Raw genomic sequence first — 19,226 nt, 5'->3', positions numbered from 1 at the left:
GGCGGATTAGGGGTTAATAGGTTTATTAGAGTATTTGTGATGCTGGAGGCTGGCTGTTTAGGGGTTAATAGGTAGTTTATGGGCGTTAATGTACTTTGTAACATTTTAGTTATGAATTTTGTGAAACATTTTTGTTACACAAAATCTATAACTACTGGTCTCAGATCGCGGAATGGATCATGTCGGTATAGGCTGTAACACAGACATTTTAGCTGTACCGCACAACCTGTAATACGGCGCAATGGAAAATCCCGCACTCAAACATCATTTTCTGAGTGTGGAATGGATAATTGCGTTACAGGCTAAAATACTTGCGGTATTGCTATACCGCTGTGACTTGTAGTACGGGAGACCTGCCATTCCACACGCAATGGCCAATTTTTTTGCGGTATAGCCGTACCGCACCATACCACAAAACTTGTAATCTAGCTCTACATTTAAAAATACAATTGCACTCACAATAACAATGTGAAATAAAAAATATATTAAAAAAATATTGCAATCAAAAGTTATAAGGGTTCAAAGATTTGAAATCTTATATATATATATATATATATATATATATATATATATATATATATATATATATATCTGAAACTGTCCATGTAAAATATTTATCTATACATATACATGCATGTAAATGTATGAATAGATATGCAGGTATGGGTATATACACACATATATAGAAATATGTACTTAAGAATAAATATAACATTATCTTGTAAGTGAAGAACATTGGAATGTTAAATATGTACAGTAAATATACAGTAAAACACATATAAACACATAAATACATATATAGACATATATAAGTGTATTGGAGCATTTGCAGTTAAGTAGTTGAAAACATGAAAAATTCTTATTCTGCTATGTGAAGAACACTGGAATGTTTCATGTTAGGTTAGCGCACTTCGTTAAATGTGATCTGGGTTTACGTACGAGTAAGATTTTAGGGTTTTTCCCCCCACTTTTTGCACTCCATTGAAGCCCATGAGAGAATACGTTAACTAACGTGATTGCGATATTTGAAGTTCGGCTTTTTGCGCACATCGGGTTAGCGCCTAAGTAAAAACTTTTTACTTTCAACTTGTAATATGAGGGGTATCCGACGCGCGCAAAATGCTTACTTCTAGAGCAGTTGACGCTTGAGTGAGAGCTATTAATAGTACTCTAAATTAGGAGGTTTATTCAAGAGGAAGATGCATAGATTCAAATCAATATGGGTCTCCAGAGCTTGGATAATAGAATACTCACCCCAGAATTTCTTTTAAAATGTATGCTTTGTTTTTTTCCTTATACTGGGAGAATAATTTTCTGTAGATGAAGATTGCATGACAAATACTATTGAACTCATTGTAATCGCCATAAGAAGATATAAAACAGACTACTGGTAATTGTTTTATTGGCTGTAACATTAAAAAAATGTGTAGCAACTCATTTGAAAGTGTATTCAATTTTCTCTTAGGTTCAAGGACATATTCTATTTATAAACATTGACAGAGATGAATGAGGATTCTTTGCCCTAGACTGAAGAGCTCAGGGATTCTCAGATTCATTTCTTAAGATTTATAAATGGGTCTAGTGTAAGTCGTGCTGTTCCATTTCTGGCAGAGATAAACCTAAAACCAGGTATGTGGTGGGATCCAGCGCTACAGAATTCAACAGCGCTATACAAATAAATAAAAATAATAATAATGAAAATATTTTTAAAAATTAGCCTCAAATCCAGCCCTGCAGACCTAGGAAAAGTGCTTAATTCAGTGAGATTAAGTTTTATTTTGATTTTATATGACTTGCTTCTTTAAAATATCGAGTAATTTTACTGCTTTAGAAATACAGAAATAGCAATTGGCTGATAATATGTAAAACTACTCTGGAAATATAACTATTTGGATGTGATTTGATTCCAGAAATCTATATATCCATATTTTTAATGGGGTAAGGATTTGGCACAAATAAAAATGAAGCTTACTGGAATTGATAAACCGACAAAGACTTTGGAGTAGATTTATCAAGTAGCGGATGCTGTTTTCTACACCCGCAGTTTCCAGCACGTCTGTAACCTAAATTAAGAAGCAGCGGTTGTAATTCATTCCAGTTGTCTATGATACATCCTATAATATAAAAAGGCCAAGTGTGTTTGTCCGAAGCTGTCATGTGCAGTAGGACAAACACACCTGGCCTTAGAGTCTACCTGATCTGCTGCAGCACGGTGATGGTGGGCGTAAGTGGGCATGATTAGACATGAGCGGGCATGGCCGGAGTGTGAGTGGGTGTGGTCGGACATGAGTGGGGCATGGTCGGGCGTGGCGGCGTGCACGAGCGAGAGAGAGAGAGGGGAAGGAGATAGAAAGAGATTAGGAGAGAGCAAAAGAGATGGGAAAGAGCTAAAGAGAGGGCAAGAGAGAGCAAAAGAGAAGGGAAAGAGCAAAAAAGAGGGGGGAGAGCAAAAGAGAGGGGAAAGAGCAAAATTGAGGGAAGAGAGAGGGGGGAGAGAGAGAGCAAACGAGAGGGGGTTATAGAAAATAAGAGGGGGAAGAGAGAGAGCAAAAAAGAGGGGAAGAGAGAAAGCAAAAGAAGAGAGGGGGAGAGAGAGGGGGGGAGAGAGAGCAATAGAGAGGGGGAGAGATAGCAAAAGAGAGGGGGAAGAGAGAGCAAAAGAGAGGAATGGTAAGAAAGAGCAAAAGAGTGGAGAGAGAGACAGAGCAAAAGAGAGGGAGGGAGAGAGTGCAAAAGAGAGGGGGAGAGAGAGATCACGCAAAAGAGAGGGTGAGAGAGAGCGCAAAAGAGAGGTGGAGAGAGAGCGCAAAAGAGAGGGGAGAGAGCACAAAATAGAGGGGGGGGGAGAGAGAGCGCAGAAGAGAGGGGAAGAGAGAAAACACAAAAGAGAGAGGGAGAGAGAGCGCGCAAAAGAGAGAAGAGAGAGAGCGCAGAAGACAGGGGGGGAGAGAGAGAGAGAGCGCAAAAGAGAGAGGGGAGAGACAGAGTGCAAAAGAGAGGGGGAGAGAGCGCAAAAGAGGGGGGTAAGAGCAAAAGAGAAGGGGAGAGAGAGAGCAAAAGAGAGGGGGAGAGAGTGAGCAAAAGAGAGGGGGTAGAGAGAGCAAAATAGAGGGGTAGAGAGAGCAAAAGAGAGGTGGAGCAAGAGAGCGTAAAGAGGTGGAGCGAGAGAGCACAAAAGAGAGGGAGAGAGAGCACAAGAGAGAGAGGGGAGAGAGAAAGAGTGCAAAAGAGAGGGGGGGAGAGAGCGCAAAAGAGAGGGGGAGAGAGAGCGCAAAAGAGGGGGGAGAGAGAGAGCAAAAGAGAGGGGGGAGAGAGAGAGCAAAAGAGAGGGGGTTATAGAAAATAAGAGGGGGAAGAGAGAGAGCAAAAAAGAGGGAAAGAGAGAAAGCAAAAGAAGAGAGGGGGAGAGAGAGGGGGGAAAGAGGTGGGATAGAGGGGAGAGAGAGAGCAATAGAGAGGGGGAGAGAGAGCAAAAGAGGGGGGGAGAGGGGAGAGAGAGAGGGGGAGAGATAGCAAAAGAGAGGGGGAAGAGAGAGCAAAAGAGAGGAATGGAAAGAAAGAGCAAAAGAGAGGGGAGAGAGACAGAGCAAAAGAGAGGGAGGGAGAGAGTGCAAAAGAGAGGGGGAGAGAGAGATCACGCAAAAGAGAGGGTGAGAGAGAGCGCAAAAGAGAGGTGGAGAGAGAGCGCAAAAGAGAGGGGAGAGAGCGCAAAATAGAGGGGGGGAGAGAGAGCGCAGAAGAGAGGGGAAGAGAGAAAACACAAAAGAGAGAGGGAGAGAGAGCGCGCAAAAGAGAGAAGAGAGAGAGCGCAGAAGACAGGGGGGAGAGAGAGAGAGAGCGCAAAAGAGAGGGGGGAGAGAGCGCAAAAGAGAGAGGGGAGAGACAGAGTGCAAAAGAGAGGGGGAGAGAGCGCAAAAGAGGGGGGTAAGAGCAAAAGAGAGGGGGAGAGAGAGAGCAAAAGAGAGGGGGGAGAGAGTGAGCAAAAGAGAGGGGGTAGAGAGAGCAAAATAGAGGGGTAGAGAGAGCAAAAGAGAGGTGGAGCAAGAGAGCGTAAAGAGGTGGTGCGAGAGAGCACAAAAGAGAGGGAGACAGAGCACAAGAGAGAGAGAGAGGGGAGAGAGAAAGAGTGCAAAAGAGAGGGGGGGAGAGAGCGCAAAAGAGAGGGGGAGAGAGAGCGCAAAAGAGAGGGGGAGAGAGCGCAAAAGAGAGGGGAGAGAGAGAGCGCAAAAGAGAGGGGGAGAGAGCGCAAAAGAGAGGGGGGAGAGAGAGCAAAAGAGAGGGGGGAGAGGGAGCAAAAGAGAGGGGGGAGAGGGAGCAAAAGAGAGGGGAAAGAGCAAAAGAGAGGAGAGAGAGAACCAAAGATGGGGGAGAGAGAGCAAAAGAGAGGGGGAGAGGGAGCAAAAGATAGGGGAAAGAGCAAAAGAGAGGGGAGAAAGAGAAAAAAAGAGGGGGGAGAGAGAGAGCAAAAGAGAGGGGGGAGAGAGAGAGCAAAATAGAGGGGGTTATAGAAAATAAGAGGGGGAAGAGAGAGAGCAAAAAAGAGGGGAAGAGAGAAAGCAAAAGAAGAGAGGGGGAGAGAGAGGGGGGAAAGAGGGGGGGAAAGAGGGGGGAGAGAGAGCAATAGAGAGGGGAAGAGAGAGCAAAAGAGGGGGGAGAGGGGAGAGAGAGAGGGGGAGAGATAGCAAAAGAGAGGGGGAAGAGAGAGCAAAAGAGAGGAATGGAAAGAAAGAGCAAAAGAGAGGGGAGAGAAGAAAAAGAGAGGGAGGGAGAGAGTGCAAAAGAGAGGGGGAGAGAGAGATCACGCAAAAGAGAAGGTGAGAGAGAGAGCAAAAGAGAGGTGGAGAGAGAGCGCAAAAGAGAGGGGAGAGAGCACAAAATAGAGGGGGGGAGAGAGAGCGCAGAAGAGAGGGGAAGAGAGAAAACGCAAAAGAGAGAGGGAGAGAGAGAGCGCAAAAGAGAGGGGAGAGACAGAGCGCAGAAGACAGGGGGAGAGAGAGAGCGCAAAAGAGAGGGGGGAGAGAGCGCAAAAGAGAAAGGGGAGAGAGAGAGAGTGCAAAAGAGGGGGGAAAGAGCAAAAGAGAGGGGGAGAGAGAGAGCAAAAGAGAGGGGGGAGAGAGTGAGCAAAAGAGAGGGGGTAGAAAGAGCAAAATAGAGGGGTAGAGAGAGCAAAAGAGAGGTGGAGCAAGAGAGCGTAAAAGAGAGGTGGAGCGAGAGAGCACAAAAGAGAGGGGGAGAGAGCACAAGAGAGAGAGGGGAGAGAGAAAGAGCGCAAAAGAGAGGGGGGAGAGAGAGAGCAAAAGAGAGGGGGGAGAGAGAGAGAGCGCAAAATAGAGGGGGAGAGAGAGCGCAAAAGAGAGGGGAGAGAGAGCGCAAAAAAGAGGGGGGAGAGAGCGCAAAAGAGAGGGGTGAGAGAGAGCAAAAGAGAGGGGGGAGAGGGAGCAAAAGAGAGGGGGGAGAGGGAGCAAAAGAGAGGGGAAAAAGCAAAAGAGAGGGGAGAGAGAGCGCAAAAGAGAGGGGAGAGAGAGCGCAAAAAAGAGGGGGGAGAGAGCGCAAAAGAGAGGGGTGAGAGAGAGCAAAAGAGAGGGGGGAGAGAGAGCAAAATAGAGGGGGGAGAGAGAGCAAAGAGAGGTGGAGCAAGAAAGCACAAAAGAGAGGGGGAGAGAGCACAAGAGAGAGGGGGGAGAGAGAGAGCCCAAAAGACAGGGGGAGAGAGAGCGCAAAAGAGAGGGGAGAGAGAGAGCACAAAAGAGAGGGGGAGAGAGTGCAAAAGAGAGGGGGAGAGAGAGAGCAAAAGAGAGGGGGAGAGGGAGCAAAAGATAGGGGAAAGAGCAAAAGAGAGGGGAGAAAGAGAAAAAGAGAGGGGGGAGAGAGGGAGCAAAAGAGAGGGGGGAGAGAGAGCAAAAGAGAGGTGGAGCGAGACAGCGCAAAAGAGAGGGGGAGAGAGAGCATAAGAGAAGGGGAGAGAGAGAGCAAAATAGAGGGGGAGGAAGAGAAAGCAAGGGGTGGGACCGATGTACTGCAAAAAATGGCCCGTGTGAACGGGCTTTAGGACTAGTATTGAAATAATTTATTAATGGTACATTTACTGTCTCAGTAACAGACACTTTAGTGGGCCTATCTTTATATCTCAATAAGTGATATTTCTTCAAAATTCATTTTTACTAGTGCCACATCATAACCTTTCTCCAAGCAATTTTGCCCTAACAATTGATTTTGTGTATCAAATAGATCCACACATTCCTACTAACCATTAAAAATGTACATTGCGGGATAGTTTAAATCCATAATTTTAGGTGGCAACTGTTCAAGTGTATATAATGGTTTAGTGCCCACTTTCTTAAAGTTTGTACTCATTACAAATGTATTATTTACAACTTCAATGTCCAAATCCTGAAAAGTAATTTTGCTGTTTACCAATTTCTGATGTAAACTGTATTGAATATTGATTTTTATTCATATGTGAAATGAACATTCAAAGTTCTTGTTCATTACCTTCCCATAGTACAACCCCAATTCTGAAAAAGTTGGGACAGTATGAAAAATACAAAAAAACAATCAAAACTAGTCATTTGAAAATTCAATTCACCCTGTACTATATTGAGAACACATTATTAACACAATATCTGATGTTTTACTTTGTGAATGTAATGTATTTTTTAAAATATACACTAATTTCTAATCATTTCAAATCTGATGACTGCAACACATTCAAAAAAAGTTGGGACAGGGGCAATTTAGGACTAATAGCGATGTGGCAAGGTGAAATACAAATGTGATTAAACAGGTGAGGCAATCGTGTAAAAAAAAAAGGCCTAGTCCTTTAAGATGAAGGATGGATTGAGGCTCGCTAATCTGCCAACAGATGCATCAGCGAATAATCCAGCACTTTGAGAACAACATTCCTGAAAAACAAATCAGTAAGATTTTGGGCATTTCACCATCTACAGTGCACAATATAATTAAAAGATTCATGGAATCCGGTTACATCTCTGTGCGTAAAAGACAAGGACAAAAACCACTCCTGAATGCGCGTGATCTCCGATCCCTCATCAGTCACTGTCTCAAATACCATCATGAGTCTGTAATCGATATCATGACATGGGCTCGGGAATACTTTGGTAGACCTTTGTCAGTCAACACCTTTCGCCTCTACATCTACAGATGTAAGTTAGGGCTTTACTATGCAAAGCATAAGCCATACATCAGCACTGTCCAGAAGTGCCACCAACTTTTCTGGGCTCGGTCTCATCTGAGATGGACAGTAGCACAGTAGAATATTTTTTTGTGGTCAGATGAGTCAACATTTCAAATAGTTTTTGGAAAAATCAGCTGGTGTGTTCTCCGGGTCATAGAGGAAAAAGTACCATCCAAGCTGTTATCAGCATCAGGTCCAAAAGCCAGTGTCTGTCATTATATGGGGGGTGTCAGTGCAAACATATGTTGCCATCAAGATTTCTTCTTTTCCAGGGACGTATTTGCATTTTCTAGCAGGACAATGCCAAACCACATTCTTCCTGGATTAAAAGTGCGAGTGCAGGAAGCAGAGAGTGCAGGAAGCAGAGAGTGCGCGTACTAGCATGGCCTGCCTGCAGTCCTGACCTGTGTCTGATTGAGAATGTGTGGTGCATTATGAAGCACAATACAGTTGCACAGCTGAAGATGTATAATGGATGAATGGGGAAAATGCGGCTTGTGAAATTTAACCAACTGGTGTCTTCAGTGTTATTAAAAGAAAAGATGATGTTACACAGTGGTAAAAAGTTGACTCTCCCAAATATTTTGGATTGTGTTGCAGTCATCAGATTTGAAATTAGTGTATGTTTTAAAAAATACATTAAATTGACATACTGAAACATCAAATAATGTGTTTTCTATATAGTACAGGGTGAATTTATTTTTTAAATGACTCTTGTTTGTTTTTTTGCATTTTCCATATTGTGTGAACTTTTTCGGAATTGGGGTTGTATAATGATGTCGTTTATGTACATTTTATACATAAAAGTACAAGAGTCACTCCAAGTTGATGCTGGGGTATCAAATATTTCCATTTACCCATAAAAAGGTTAGCATTGCAAATATTGTACCCATAGTTTTCCATTTTGCTATTCTGACTAACACACATGGGACAATGTATAACTGAATCTGGGTGTGTGAGAGTATTTTATAGTAAAAAACTGAAAAGTTGACACTTTTGTGACATATTAAAAAAAATGGCTATTTCCATGACAATAACCAGGATAAAATATAATATCTGTCTCTTAAAGGGACACTAAACCCACATTTTTTCTTTCATGATTCAGATAAAGCATGCAATTTTAAGCAACTTTCTAATTTACTCCTATTATCAATTTTTATTCGTTCTCTTGCTATCTTTATTTAAAAAGCAGGAATGTGATGCATAGGAGCCAGAAAAAGTGAGGGTGTAATACACTCCAGTATGTAATCACACCCTTAGGGGGTGCCTCCTATAGCATATAACATAAAATATCATATAATCATACAACACAAATGTAGAACTAGAATAGTACCATAAAAGAGAAACATAAAAGTGTACCAAAATCAGTCCAAAATAGATGATGGTAATAAAGTCCCAATCAGTAATAAGTCCAAACACAGTAGGCAGCTCTCGGTCTTAGGATGGTCTTCCTGGTAGATGGATAACTGAAAAAAGAGAGAACACAGAGGCGCCAAACATGGCCTAGTACAGCCAGAAACCAAAATTTGCAATCCACACAAGTAACAATTGGATATTCACAAAGGGGACGCACCCATTGGTGCTATTGGGGCAGACTGGAGCCTCTCAATGGTCCAGCTCACTGATGCACATCAGGAGTCAATCGGAGTCCTTGGTGATAATTGTTGTCAGATTCCTAAGTGGACACAAAATGTGCATACCATAGCCCAGTAACGTTTAAACAGGTAAATGGTGAACTGAGCAATCTTACTTACAAGATCAAGAGCACCTGCAGGTGCATTCACAGCAAACTGGAACCAAACAGTCGCCCAGTAGACTGATAACTCCAGGTGAAAACAGAATAACTCTCAGGTGCCAGCAAGTAAATTAACAGCATTCAAGTGGTAAAAAAACCCTCCATTTAGAAAAGCAAGTGTATAACTTAAAAATCTTTATTTAAAAAAAAAAAATCAAGTGATAAAGCAAGTGTATTCTGAATGTGTTTTATATTTATATTTAGCCTGATGAAACAGCTTGTTATAGCTGAGAAACGCATCGCATTTTAAATAAAGATTTTTAAGTTATACACTTGCTTTTCTAAATGGAGGTTTTGTTACCACTTGAATGCTGTTAATTTACTTGCTGGCATCTGAGAGTTATTCTGTTTTCACCTTGAGTTATCAGTCTACTGGGCGACTGTTTGGTTCCAGTTTGCTGTGAATGCACCTGCAGGTGCTCTTGATCTTGTAAGTAAGATTGCTCAGTTCACCATTTACCTGTTTAAACGTTACTGGGCTATGGTATGCACATTTTGTGTCCACTTAGGAATCTGACAACAATTATCACCAAGGACTCCGATTGACTCCTGATGTGCATCAGTGAGCTGGACCACTGAGAGGCTCCAGTCTGCCCCAATAGCACCAATGGGTGCGTCCCCTTTGTGAGTATCCAATTGTTACTTGTGTGGATTGCAGATTTTGGTTTCTGGCTGTACTAGGCCATGTTTGGCGCCTCTGTGTTCTCTCTTTTTTCAGTTATGCATAGGAGCCAGCCCAGTTTTGGTTCAGAACCTAAGTTATGCTTGCTTATTGGTGGGTAAATGTAAGCCTCCAATAAGCAAGCACTATCCATGGTGCTTAACCTAAAATGGGCTGGCTGCTAAGGTTTACATTCCTGCTTTTAAAATAAAGATAGCAAGAGAACGAAGAAGAATTGATAATAGGAGTAAATTAGAAAGTTGCTTAAAATTTCATGCTCTATCTGAATCATGAAAGAAGAAAAATTTGGGTTCAGTGTCCCTTTAAAGTGGAGTCTTTTTGTTATTAACTTTTAGAGTTGACTTTTTTGATACATATATATTTTATACATATTTTTCTTCTCCTTTCAATACATTTTAATAGAGTTTTACAATATTGTCAGTTCTGATATACCTTAGATAAAGTTTTTGGTTCTTAAATAGATTATGTGATTTATCTGGTGAACAATATTTTATGTCAGCTAACATTTTTGATTATATGTAAAAAATTATCAAAATTATCATCTCTTCTTATATGTTATAATTGCTGCGTGAAGCGCTACAGTCCGCTTTTGTTGTACTGAGGAATAGGTATAGTTTGGAGGATAAGCCCTATTATGACAACCTTATTTCAACTTGTCACATAGCTATTAGTCCTATACATTGTTGATTCAAATGCCGAAAGTAACAAAAAATATGTAATTTATTTTACATTTGTCCTGATCTGAAATTACTACAGGGTGCCTATAAATAGTATGTGCTGCAATCATTGAATTAGCATGACAGTTTCCACTGAAACATGAAGGAATACAACAAACACAGCTTGTATAGTTACTCAATAGGTCAATATGCAATATATATATATATATATATATACACACACACACATATACACAAACACACACACATATATATATATAACACAATATCTAAATACATTCATTATGTTTGTTGATGATTAGTTGATTAGTAAAAGCTTCCAGCTGTGCAGTGCAAAATGGAATCTTTAAAGAAAAAAAAATGATTTTAAAGTTATGAAAAGTACTAATAGATTTTTAAAATAAATGTGCTTTTGTTTTCTTTTTGTAAACTATTTTGAAATAAAGTGTTATTAACTGGTCTGATGTTTACTTTGGTTCCCAGAAGATATTTGACGGTTTAGAAGTGCTGAGTTACAGAATGCATTTTAATGGTTAACTACCCAAACCAGAGCCTTTAAAAGGTGGCATGGGATTCAGTAAACTTTAGAAAGATGAAAGAGTAATGATTATTTAATCCAAATGTGTTTGTACCAGCATTAGAAGTACATTTTGTTTTAACAACCCACTATCAGAATGTCCACTTTTGTTAACCCTAATAGTAATACATTTGGAACATGGGACTATTTAGTATTTGCATGTCTTTTTCTAATATCATCAGGGATTGGCATATTTTTTTATATCAAAGAACGAAAGAAAACCACTTCAGCTGACTTCTTGGTTGGTGGAAGACAACTGACGTGCGGACCTGTTGCCTTGTCTCTCACTGCTAGTTTCATGTCAGCAGTGACTATTTTAGGAGCTCCTTCTGAGGTGTATAGATTTGGCGCATCATTCTCAATTTTTTTTATTGCCTATACAATAGTTGTAGTTTTTTCAGCAGAACTCTTTGTGCCAGTGTTTTACAGATCTGGAATCACCAGTACGTATGAGGTAAGTCAATTTCACAGTATGGCAAACTGAAATGGATTTAAAGGGGTTGCAAAGGGCTGAAACAGCAAAGGTAAAAAATTTTTTAAAAGTATGTTTGAAAATAGGAGTGATTTTATATATATATAGTACCTTATGGATTAAACACATCTTGAATCACAGCGAGTGCTCTCTTTGGATTCTTATATATATAAATACATACATAAATTAATAATAAAACCTGAAAAGAAAAAATGGGAAGGGCACGTGAGAAGGTTTGGCTGAAAGAAATAAGATGATGTGTAAATTATAAAAACAAACAAATATTATTAAAAAGGTATTGATAGAAGCTGCACAACGTAAATGGTCATGAAACCCACTTTTTTATGAGTCTGATACATGTGATTTTAAGCAACTTTCCAGTTTACTTCTATTATCTAATTTGTTTTGTTCTCTTGGTATCCTTTGCTGAAAAGGATACCGAGGCAGGCTCAGGAGCTGCTTATTGTTTGCTGCAGATGTATGCATTATGTTATTGGCTCACACAATGTTCACAGTAATGCATTGCTGCTTCTTCAACAAAGCATACCAAGAGAATGAAGACAATTAGGTAATATAAGTAAATTGGAAAATTGTTTAACATTGTATGTCCTATCTGAATCGTGAAAGAGAACTTTTGGGTTTCATGTCCCTTTAAAGATAATGATTAGGTTAGTAATAATTAAATTATATTTATATATTATTACATATACATATAATTATTTTATATTTATATGTATTTTTCTATTTGCTTTGATATAGGACAACTTAGAATATATTTAAAAATAAAAAAAAGATGTAACAAAATCAAAGCTATTGAAATTTTGAGTATTTAGATTTTTAAATATTAACCAAATAATTGTAGGAAGAAATATTAAGCAAGAGTGACATTTGAGTTAGGGTATGAGTGGGTGAAAAGCAATATTTTACATATTATATAATGATGTATTTCTAGTGTGACAAAGATAAGAGTAGCAGCAATGTAAATAGAATAAAAATGAATGCACATCTGCAAAAATAACATTTTAAATATATTTAGATATTTGAATCATTATTGTATTTCCCTATTTTGAAAGTAAACAGAATCAAAAAAATATTTATATTTGAAGTAATAAACTGAGATACTCAAATATTGATTCTCTGGGACTATGGGGTAGATTTACCAATGTGCGGGCAGACATCAATAAATGAAGACAGCGTACGCTGTCGGGATTTATGATTGCACAAGCATTTCTAGTGAAATGCTTGTGCAATGCCGCTCCTGCACATTCGCGGCCAATCCGCTACAGGGGGTGTCAATCAACCTGACCGTATCCGATCGGGTTGATTGCTGACCGTCACATCAGAGGTGGCGAACGAGTTAAGGAGTTTCTTAACTTACAATTCTGGCAAGCCAAAAAGTACAGGGGTAGATAGCAGCATCCGCTGCTTGGTAAATCTACCCCTATCTTTGAGTTCAGCATGAGTCTCTGAGAATGTACATTTGAATATTTAATTTGAAGCTTTTTATTTTATTTTGTTAAATCATATGCAACATTTAACCAAAATTATTTGTATGTTTGTCACACATAACAAAAATTTTATTAATTTGAAGTTAAATATTTGTCAATCCCTAGTAATATTATGTGTGTGTATACGTATGTGTGTGTATATATATATATATATATATATATATATATATATATATATATATATATATATATATATATATATATAGAGGCAAAAATATGTTCTTACAATTACATTTTTGTATACTGTAAGAAAAGATCACCCTGAAAAAGTGCATCTTTGATACTGAAGTTACATGAGTATGCTATAAATATTTCTAGTGTACCATTCCCCTATCACTTATATTATTAATTTAAATCTATAAAAAAAAAAGAAAAAAAATCACATCTTGAGCGCACTCTGCATGATGATATTTACCTGACTTAAAGGTACAATAAACACTGAGATTTTAATATAAAAGTTTTAGTTATCCATAGTAAAGTTTCTGTATAGTTTATTTACATTATTTCTTTTCCCTCCTTTTCATGTATTTTCGCTCTGAAAATTGAGTTTTTAATTAACAATATGCTCTACACTAGCATAATGACTGTGGTTAGTCTTTGTGTCTGCAAAATCAAGTCTATATTGCCTTTTTCAAGTCACGCAAATAGAGCTTGACTATTGAAGAGTAATTACAGAAAAAAAAGAAGTTATTTGTTTAAAAATTGTCTAGACTTGGCTATGTTATTCTAGAGCAAGAAAACAGAAATGTCATTATGAGATGCTTTCTGTCCCTTTAAACTGTTAGCTTAAAGGGATACTAAACCCCAAATTTTTCTTCAATGATTCGGAGAGAGCATGCAATTTTAAGCAACTTTTTAATTTACTCCTACTATGAATTTGTCTTTGTTCTCTTGCTATCTTTATTTAAAAAGCAGGAATTCAAAGCTTAGGTGCCAGCCCATTTTAGGTTCAGAACCCAGTGGACAGCACTTGCTTATTAGTGGCTTCATTTAGCAAACCAAAAAGGAAGCATAACCCAGGTTCTCAACCAAAAATGGTCCGGCTCTTAAACTTTCCATTCTGCTTTTTAAAAAAAAATAGCAAGAGACCAAAGAAAAATTAGGAGTAAATTAGAAAATTGCTTAAAATTGCATGCTCTATCTGAATCATTAAAGAAATTGGGTTTAGTGTCCCTTTTAAGCTTGGAGCAAATGAGGTGTCATTTGCAGACATTATTGCACAATCATTTCTTTGTGCTGCCCGCCCCTTGCTCTAGCACAACCAATCACACAATAGCATAGCTTGTGAATTATCCTGGATCAGTTCAAGACATTTTAAATCCACCAGCTCTGAGGAGGCAGAGAACGTAGAGAGCTTTAAAGCTTAATAAATGGAGCCTTAATTAATTATTTTGTAAAACATATTCAATCTACCTTTGGCTATGCAATTCTTTTCAGCTCTCTCTTTCTCACATTTAGGTTTTATTTCTAATTTAATCATATAAAAATCTGCTGCCTTTGTGTTTGTGACATATTTGTATAATTTGCATGAATATATTACTTGTAGCTCATTTGATTTTTATACAGACTCATAACAGAATTACAATTATAATTATACCAATTTTAATTTTAATCCCACAATCTTGAACTTGATTGGGATTTGAAGCCTTATTTAAAATGTAATCTGTTTTTGCATTAGGAGTCATAGATAAAGTTTTCTCCATCTCCTAAAGGTACAACTTGGGGGAAATTTAGACTGACAGCATTCAGCATTGTTATGACAGCTACAGGATACTGTATCAGCTCCTATAGAATGCATAGGAGGTTGCTATTTCAGGCTGCCACTACCCAATCGCCACTACCATTTGTAGCAAGTGAGGCATGATGGTTTGTGAGTTACCATTTAGGGCAATTGTTGGTACACCATACCTCCCAGGTAGGAGAGGGAGCCTTGTGGTAGTGGTCTACCTGTGTACAGTGGATGGAGGTACAGCAGGAGTGGGATCTTGTGTGCAGTGGGTGGGGTTGGGGAATGTCTGGGCATTTAATGGGCAGAGCCAGGCACTCCCTGGAAACAGGGGACATTTGTCCTTATTAGGTAAGCTGCGAAAGAGACACTGCTATCACCTTCCAACCTGTGACAATCCTGGAAGATCTGTGACGGTTGGTAGGTGTAGTGCTCAGCTGTCTCTCGATGGTCCAGTGCTCTAAAACTGTCCACTTGAGATTATCTAAAAACATCCTATAGTGCTAAAATGTATTTCACGTGTCTCACTATGGCCCCAATTCTAAAAAGATCCCTGGGCTGGTGAGATAATATAAGAGTACCTTCCGGTCCTTCTATTTCTCTGGTGGAATTATATAAAGCCACTTTTAACCCTGAAATCAGGGTGTCTTGCTAAGGGGTGTATATTGTATTTTCGTGCAAGCATTACAAAAATTCACAATGAAAATCGTAATTTTAATATCATACAAAACAAATAATTGAACCATTCACACAAAAATACGGTACATCAAATATTGTAACAAATTTGTTCATCAAGAATCATATTTTATAAAAAAATGTAAAATTTGTATGTAAATTACACAGGAATAAATCATATTAACTATGCACAGCGTAAATGGTAATTAAAGTGCACTGGATGTGCAAAAAAAACAAGACATTTGTACTTTAATGTACAACATACAACATACAAAATACAAAGGGTAATTGTTTTTTTGTAAAATGGGCTGAACATGGGCGTTCCATGTGCATATATGAAATGTTCTCTTAAATCCCATAAATAAACATTTTCACATTACAGTTCTCATTTTTTCTCCCAAGTTAAAAAGTGGAGAATTTTCATCAATATACTTAAAATACAATTTTTTTCTAGAAGGAAAACCTATGCATATGTAGTGTAACATTCATGTTTTAAAACAGGCTGGATTCCCCCTTTGTACTTTACCCTGCATTGTGAACTTTTACCTAGCAGAGAGCTCTCATTATTTGTATGGGAGACAGCTCGCCACTCGCAGGGGCAGCCCTTACGGAATTCTATAAAAAAAGAGGGTGTCCCTGCGAGTGCTGGTGTGGGAAACCCCTTCTTGACTGGTGATGTTTTTTAGAATCGGAGCCTTAGGCCTCTAGTTATCAATGTCTGTTATATAAGATTGTTCTCTGAGAGGAATTACTCTGTTACTCGCCCTTTTGGCTACTCACTAATAAAAATCCCATGTGTCATAGTGCCCGTTTTGTTGATAAGTAGTTGAAATAGAGATACTTTAATGGTAGTTGTCTATACTGAATTAACCTGTACACATTTTAATTTCATCCACAATATTTACTATTATTTGGTCTCAGTACCCTAGTTTAAAATTAATAACATTTGTGGGTGTAAACACAATTAACCAATTTCCTCTCTTAAGCTTTTTTTAGCGCTATCCCATATCCCCCTTTTCCATCAATGTCTGTCGGACCTGATCCGATAGTGCGGATCAGGTCCGACAGACATCGCTAAATACGGCGAGCAATACGCTCGCCGTATTCAGCATTGCACCAGCAGCTCACAAGAGCTGCTGTTGCAACGCCACCCCCTGCAGACTCGCAGCCAATAGGCCGCCAGCAGGGAGGTGTCAATCAACCCGATCATACTCGATTGGGTTGATTTCCAGCGATGTCTGTCCGCCTGCTCAGAGCAGGCGGACAGGGTTATGGAGCAGCGGAACTTGATACATATGCCCCTTAGGTCATACTCTTTCTTTATGTAAAGAAAAGACACATACATTACAGTGCTCAACAAATAAACACTTTAAAATAGTATTGAAAATCATAATTAAGGGATACATTAAAGGGAAACTAAAGTTAAAATTAAACTTTTATTATTCAGAGATTTAAAAAAAATAATCCAATTTACTTCTATTAACAAAATGTGCACAGTCTTTTTAAGGCACCGGCTCTTCCTGAGCATATGCACAAGTTAACACATATATAAAGGGTCATGAAACGCGTAAATGTTCTTTCACGATTCAGATAGAGCATGCACAACTTTATATTTACTTCCATTATCACATTTTCTCTTGGTATTATTTGTTGAAAAAGCTCAGGAGCATGAATGTGTCTGGAGCACTATATGGCAGTAGTTTTGCAAGAATGTTATCCATTTGTAAGCAGGTAAAATAACCATTTACTAATCAGCTGATTGTTTCACCTGTGCTCCAGTTCAGATGACCTCAAAATGTGGCCTGTTAGGGAGGCCTGAGGACAGGTTTGAAAACCAGTGCTTTAAAGTGATGCAGCGTAACTGTAAAAAGCTGACATTAAAAAATTACCTGAACATTTCTATGTAAAAAGGGAAGATATTTTACCTCAACATTTCTTCAGCTCACAAGAGTAAGTGCTCTGTGAACAGTTATATTTCAGCTGCTGTGCAAAAGCCAATCAGCATCAGCAGTGCTCAGCTCATGCTTTCCTTGTGCTGTGATCTCATGATATTTCACTTAAATCTTGTGAGATTTCATGGTATGCTTTCTTAAGCTGAATAGGAAAATAACTTGACTGTGCCTGCACATGCCGGATGCACACTCCCTTGCAAATCCTGGGACTAGCATACTGATTGGCTGCTTAAAAGTTTCCTTACAGTTGGTTGTGAATACTTGGCAACTTTTGAGGTGAAATATTTTTATATTTTTTACATAGAGATGTTAAGGTGATCAGATATTTTCTAGTCAGCTTTTTACAGCTATGATGCATCACTTTCAAGTTCTTCAACACTTGGGTACCATGTCCCTTTAACAGTCAAATTTAACTGTTACTGTTTTTTGTTATTGTGTGACCTCTTACAGTCCAAGCAAATCAAATGTTAGCATTAAAGGGACAGTCAAGTCCAAAAAAACTTTCATGATTCAAATAGGGCATATGATTTTAAACAACTTTCTAATTTACTTTTATCACCAATTTGCTTTGTTTGCTTAAAGGCCGTCTCTAATTTTAACAATTTTTCACCACTAGAGGGCATTAGTTCATGTGTTTCATGTGTTTCATATAGATAATATTGAGCTCACGCACTTGAATTTACCTAGGAGTGAGCACTGATTGACTAAAATGCAAGTCTGTCAAAAGAACTTAAATAAGGTGGCAGTTTGCAGAAGCTTAAATACAAGGTAATCACAGAGATAAAAAGTGTATTATTATAACTGTGTTGGTTATGCAAACCTAGGGAATGGGTAATAAAGGAATTATCTATCTTTTTAAACAACAACATTTCTGGTGTTGACTGTCCCTTTAAACCAATAATTCTGCCCTTGTAGTATTTGGCCTTTATTTGCAATACAATATTTGTGAACCCAAGTATATGAGGTATTTTTACACTATTTTGTTTTAGAAGTCGTTATAAAGAAAACTGGGGGGGAAATGCTTTTTAGCACCCATCCCCCCATTTTCAGTATTAAAGGGACAGTCAAGTCCAAAAAAAACTTTCATGTTTTAAATAGGGCATGTAATTTTAAACAACTTCCCAATTTACTTTTATCACCAATTTTGCTTTGTTCTCTTGGTATTCGTGTCTCTAATCTTTTTCACATGAGGTTCTGAAGGGGTTAAAATTTTGACTATGTGAGAATTTCTCACTTATTTGTTAGGTCAGGTGAGACCTTAACAGGTGTGTGACCCCTCCCTCTGAGTTCGTGATTGGTCTCCTATGTACATAAATGTGTGTTTTTTCTTCATATATGTTAGCTTGATAAAGGGGCAGGAGCCCCGAAACGTTGCTCTGTAATAAAGGCACTGTTGCCATTTTTTGAGTGCCACCAGTGTGTTGTTTTAAAATTCTCATTGGTTGACAGATTACGCTAGACCTCCCTCAAATGCCTTGTTAGAGGAATGGAGGACACCTGATCAATTGACTCAAATAACTGCAGTTATATATAGAACAGAATGATCATTTTTGGTGTATATAACACAGATTCTAAACAGATATAAATAAAAATAATTGAAAAATAAAAATAAACAAAACATAAACAAATTATATAAACATTTAGCTTATCTTTACAGTGAAACATCTAGTACAATAAACACTCGCTAAATATATAGCTGACCACAAGAGACTATTCAAGTAAAGAACATTTGTTGATATGTTATAATACAATTTAAGCCATTTACAAAATGTCTATAACAATCTGGTTTATTACTTAGATCCATTTTCAGAAATTGGAGTAAAAACTGGATAAGCACATTTAATGTGCAATGAGTATATGCAGTTAAAATAACTAAAAACCTTACACAGTTATATACTCCCTCTTTGACAGAAACTAAGTTTGTTTTTTCAAAGTTATGTTTTGTGTTCATATTTAGAAAGTTATTT

The sequence above is a fragment of the Bombina bombina genome, chromosome 7, assembly GCF_027579735.1.
Source record: "Bombina bombina isolate aBomBom1 chromosome 7, aBomBom1.pri, whole genome shotgun sequence".
Taxonomy (NCBI): Eukaryota; Metazoa; Chordata; class Amphibia; order Anura; family Bombinatoridae; genus Bombina; species Bombina bombina.
This window is presented reverse-complemented; position numbering follows the sequence as displayed.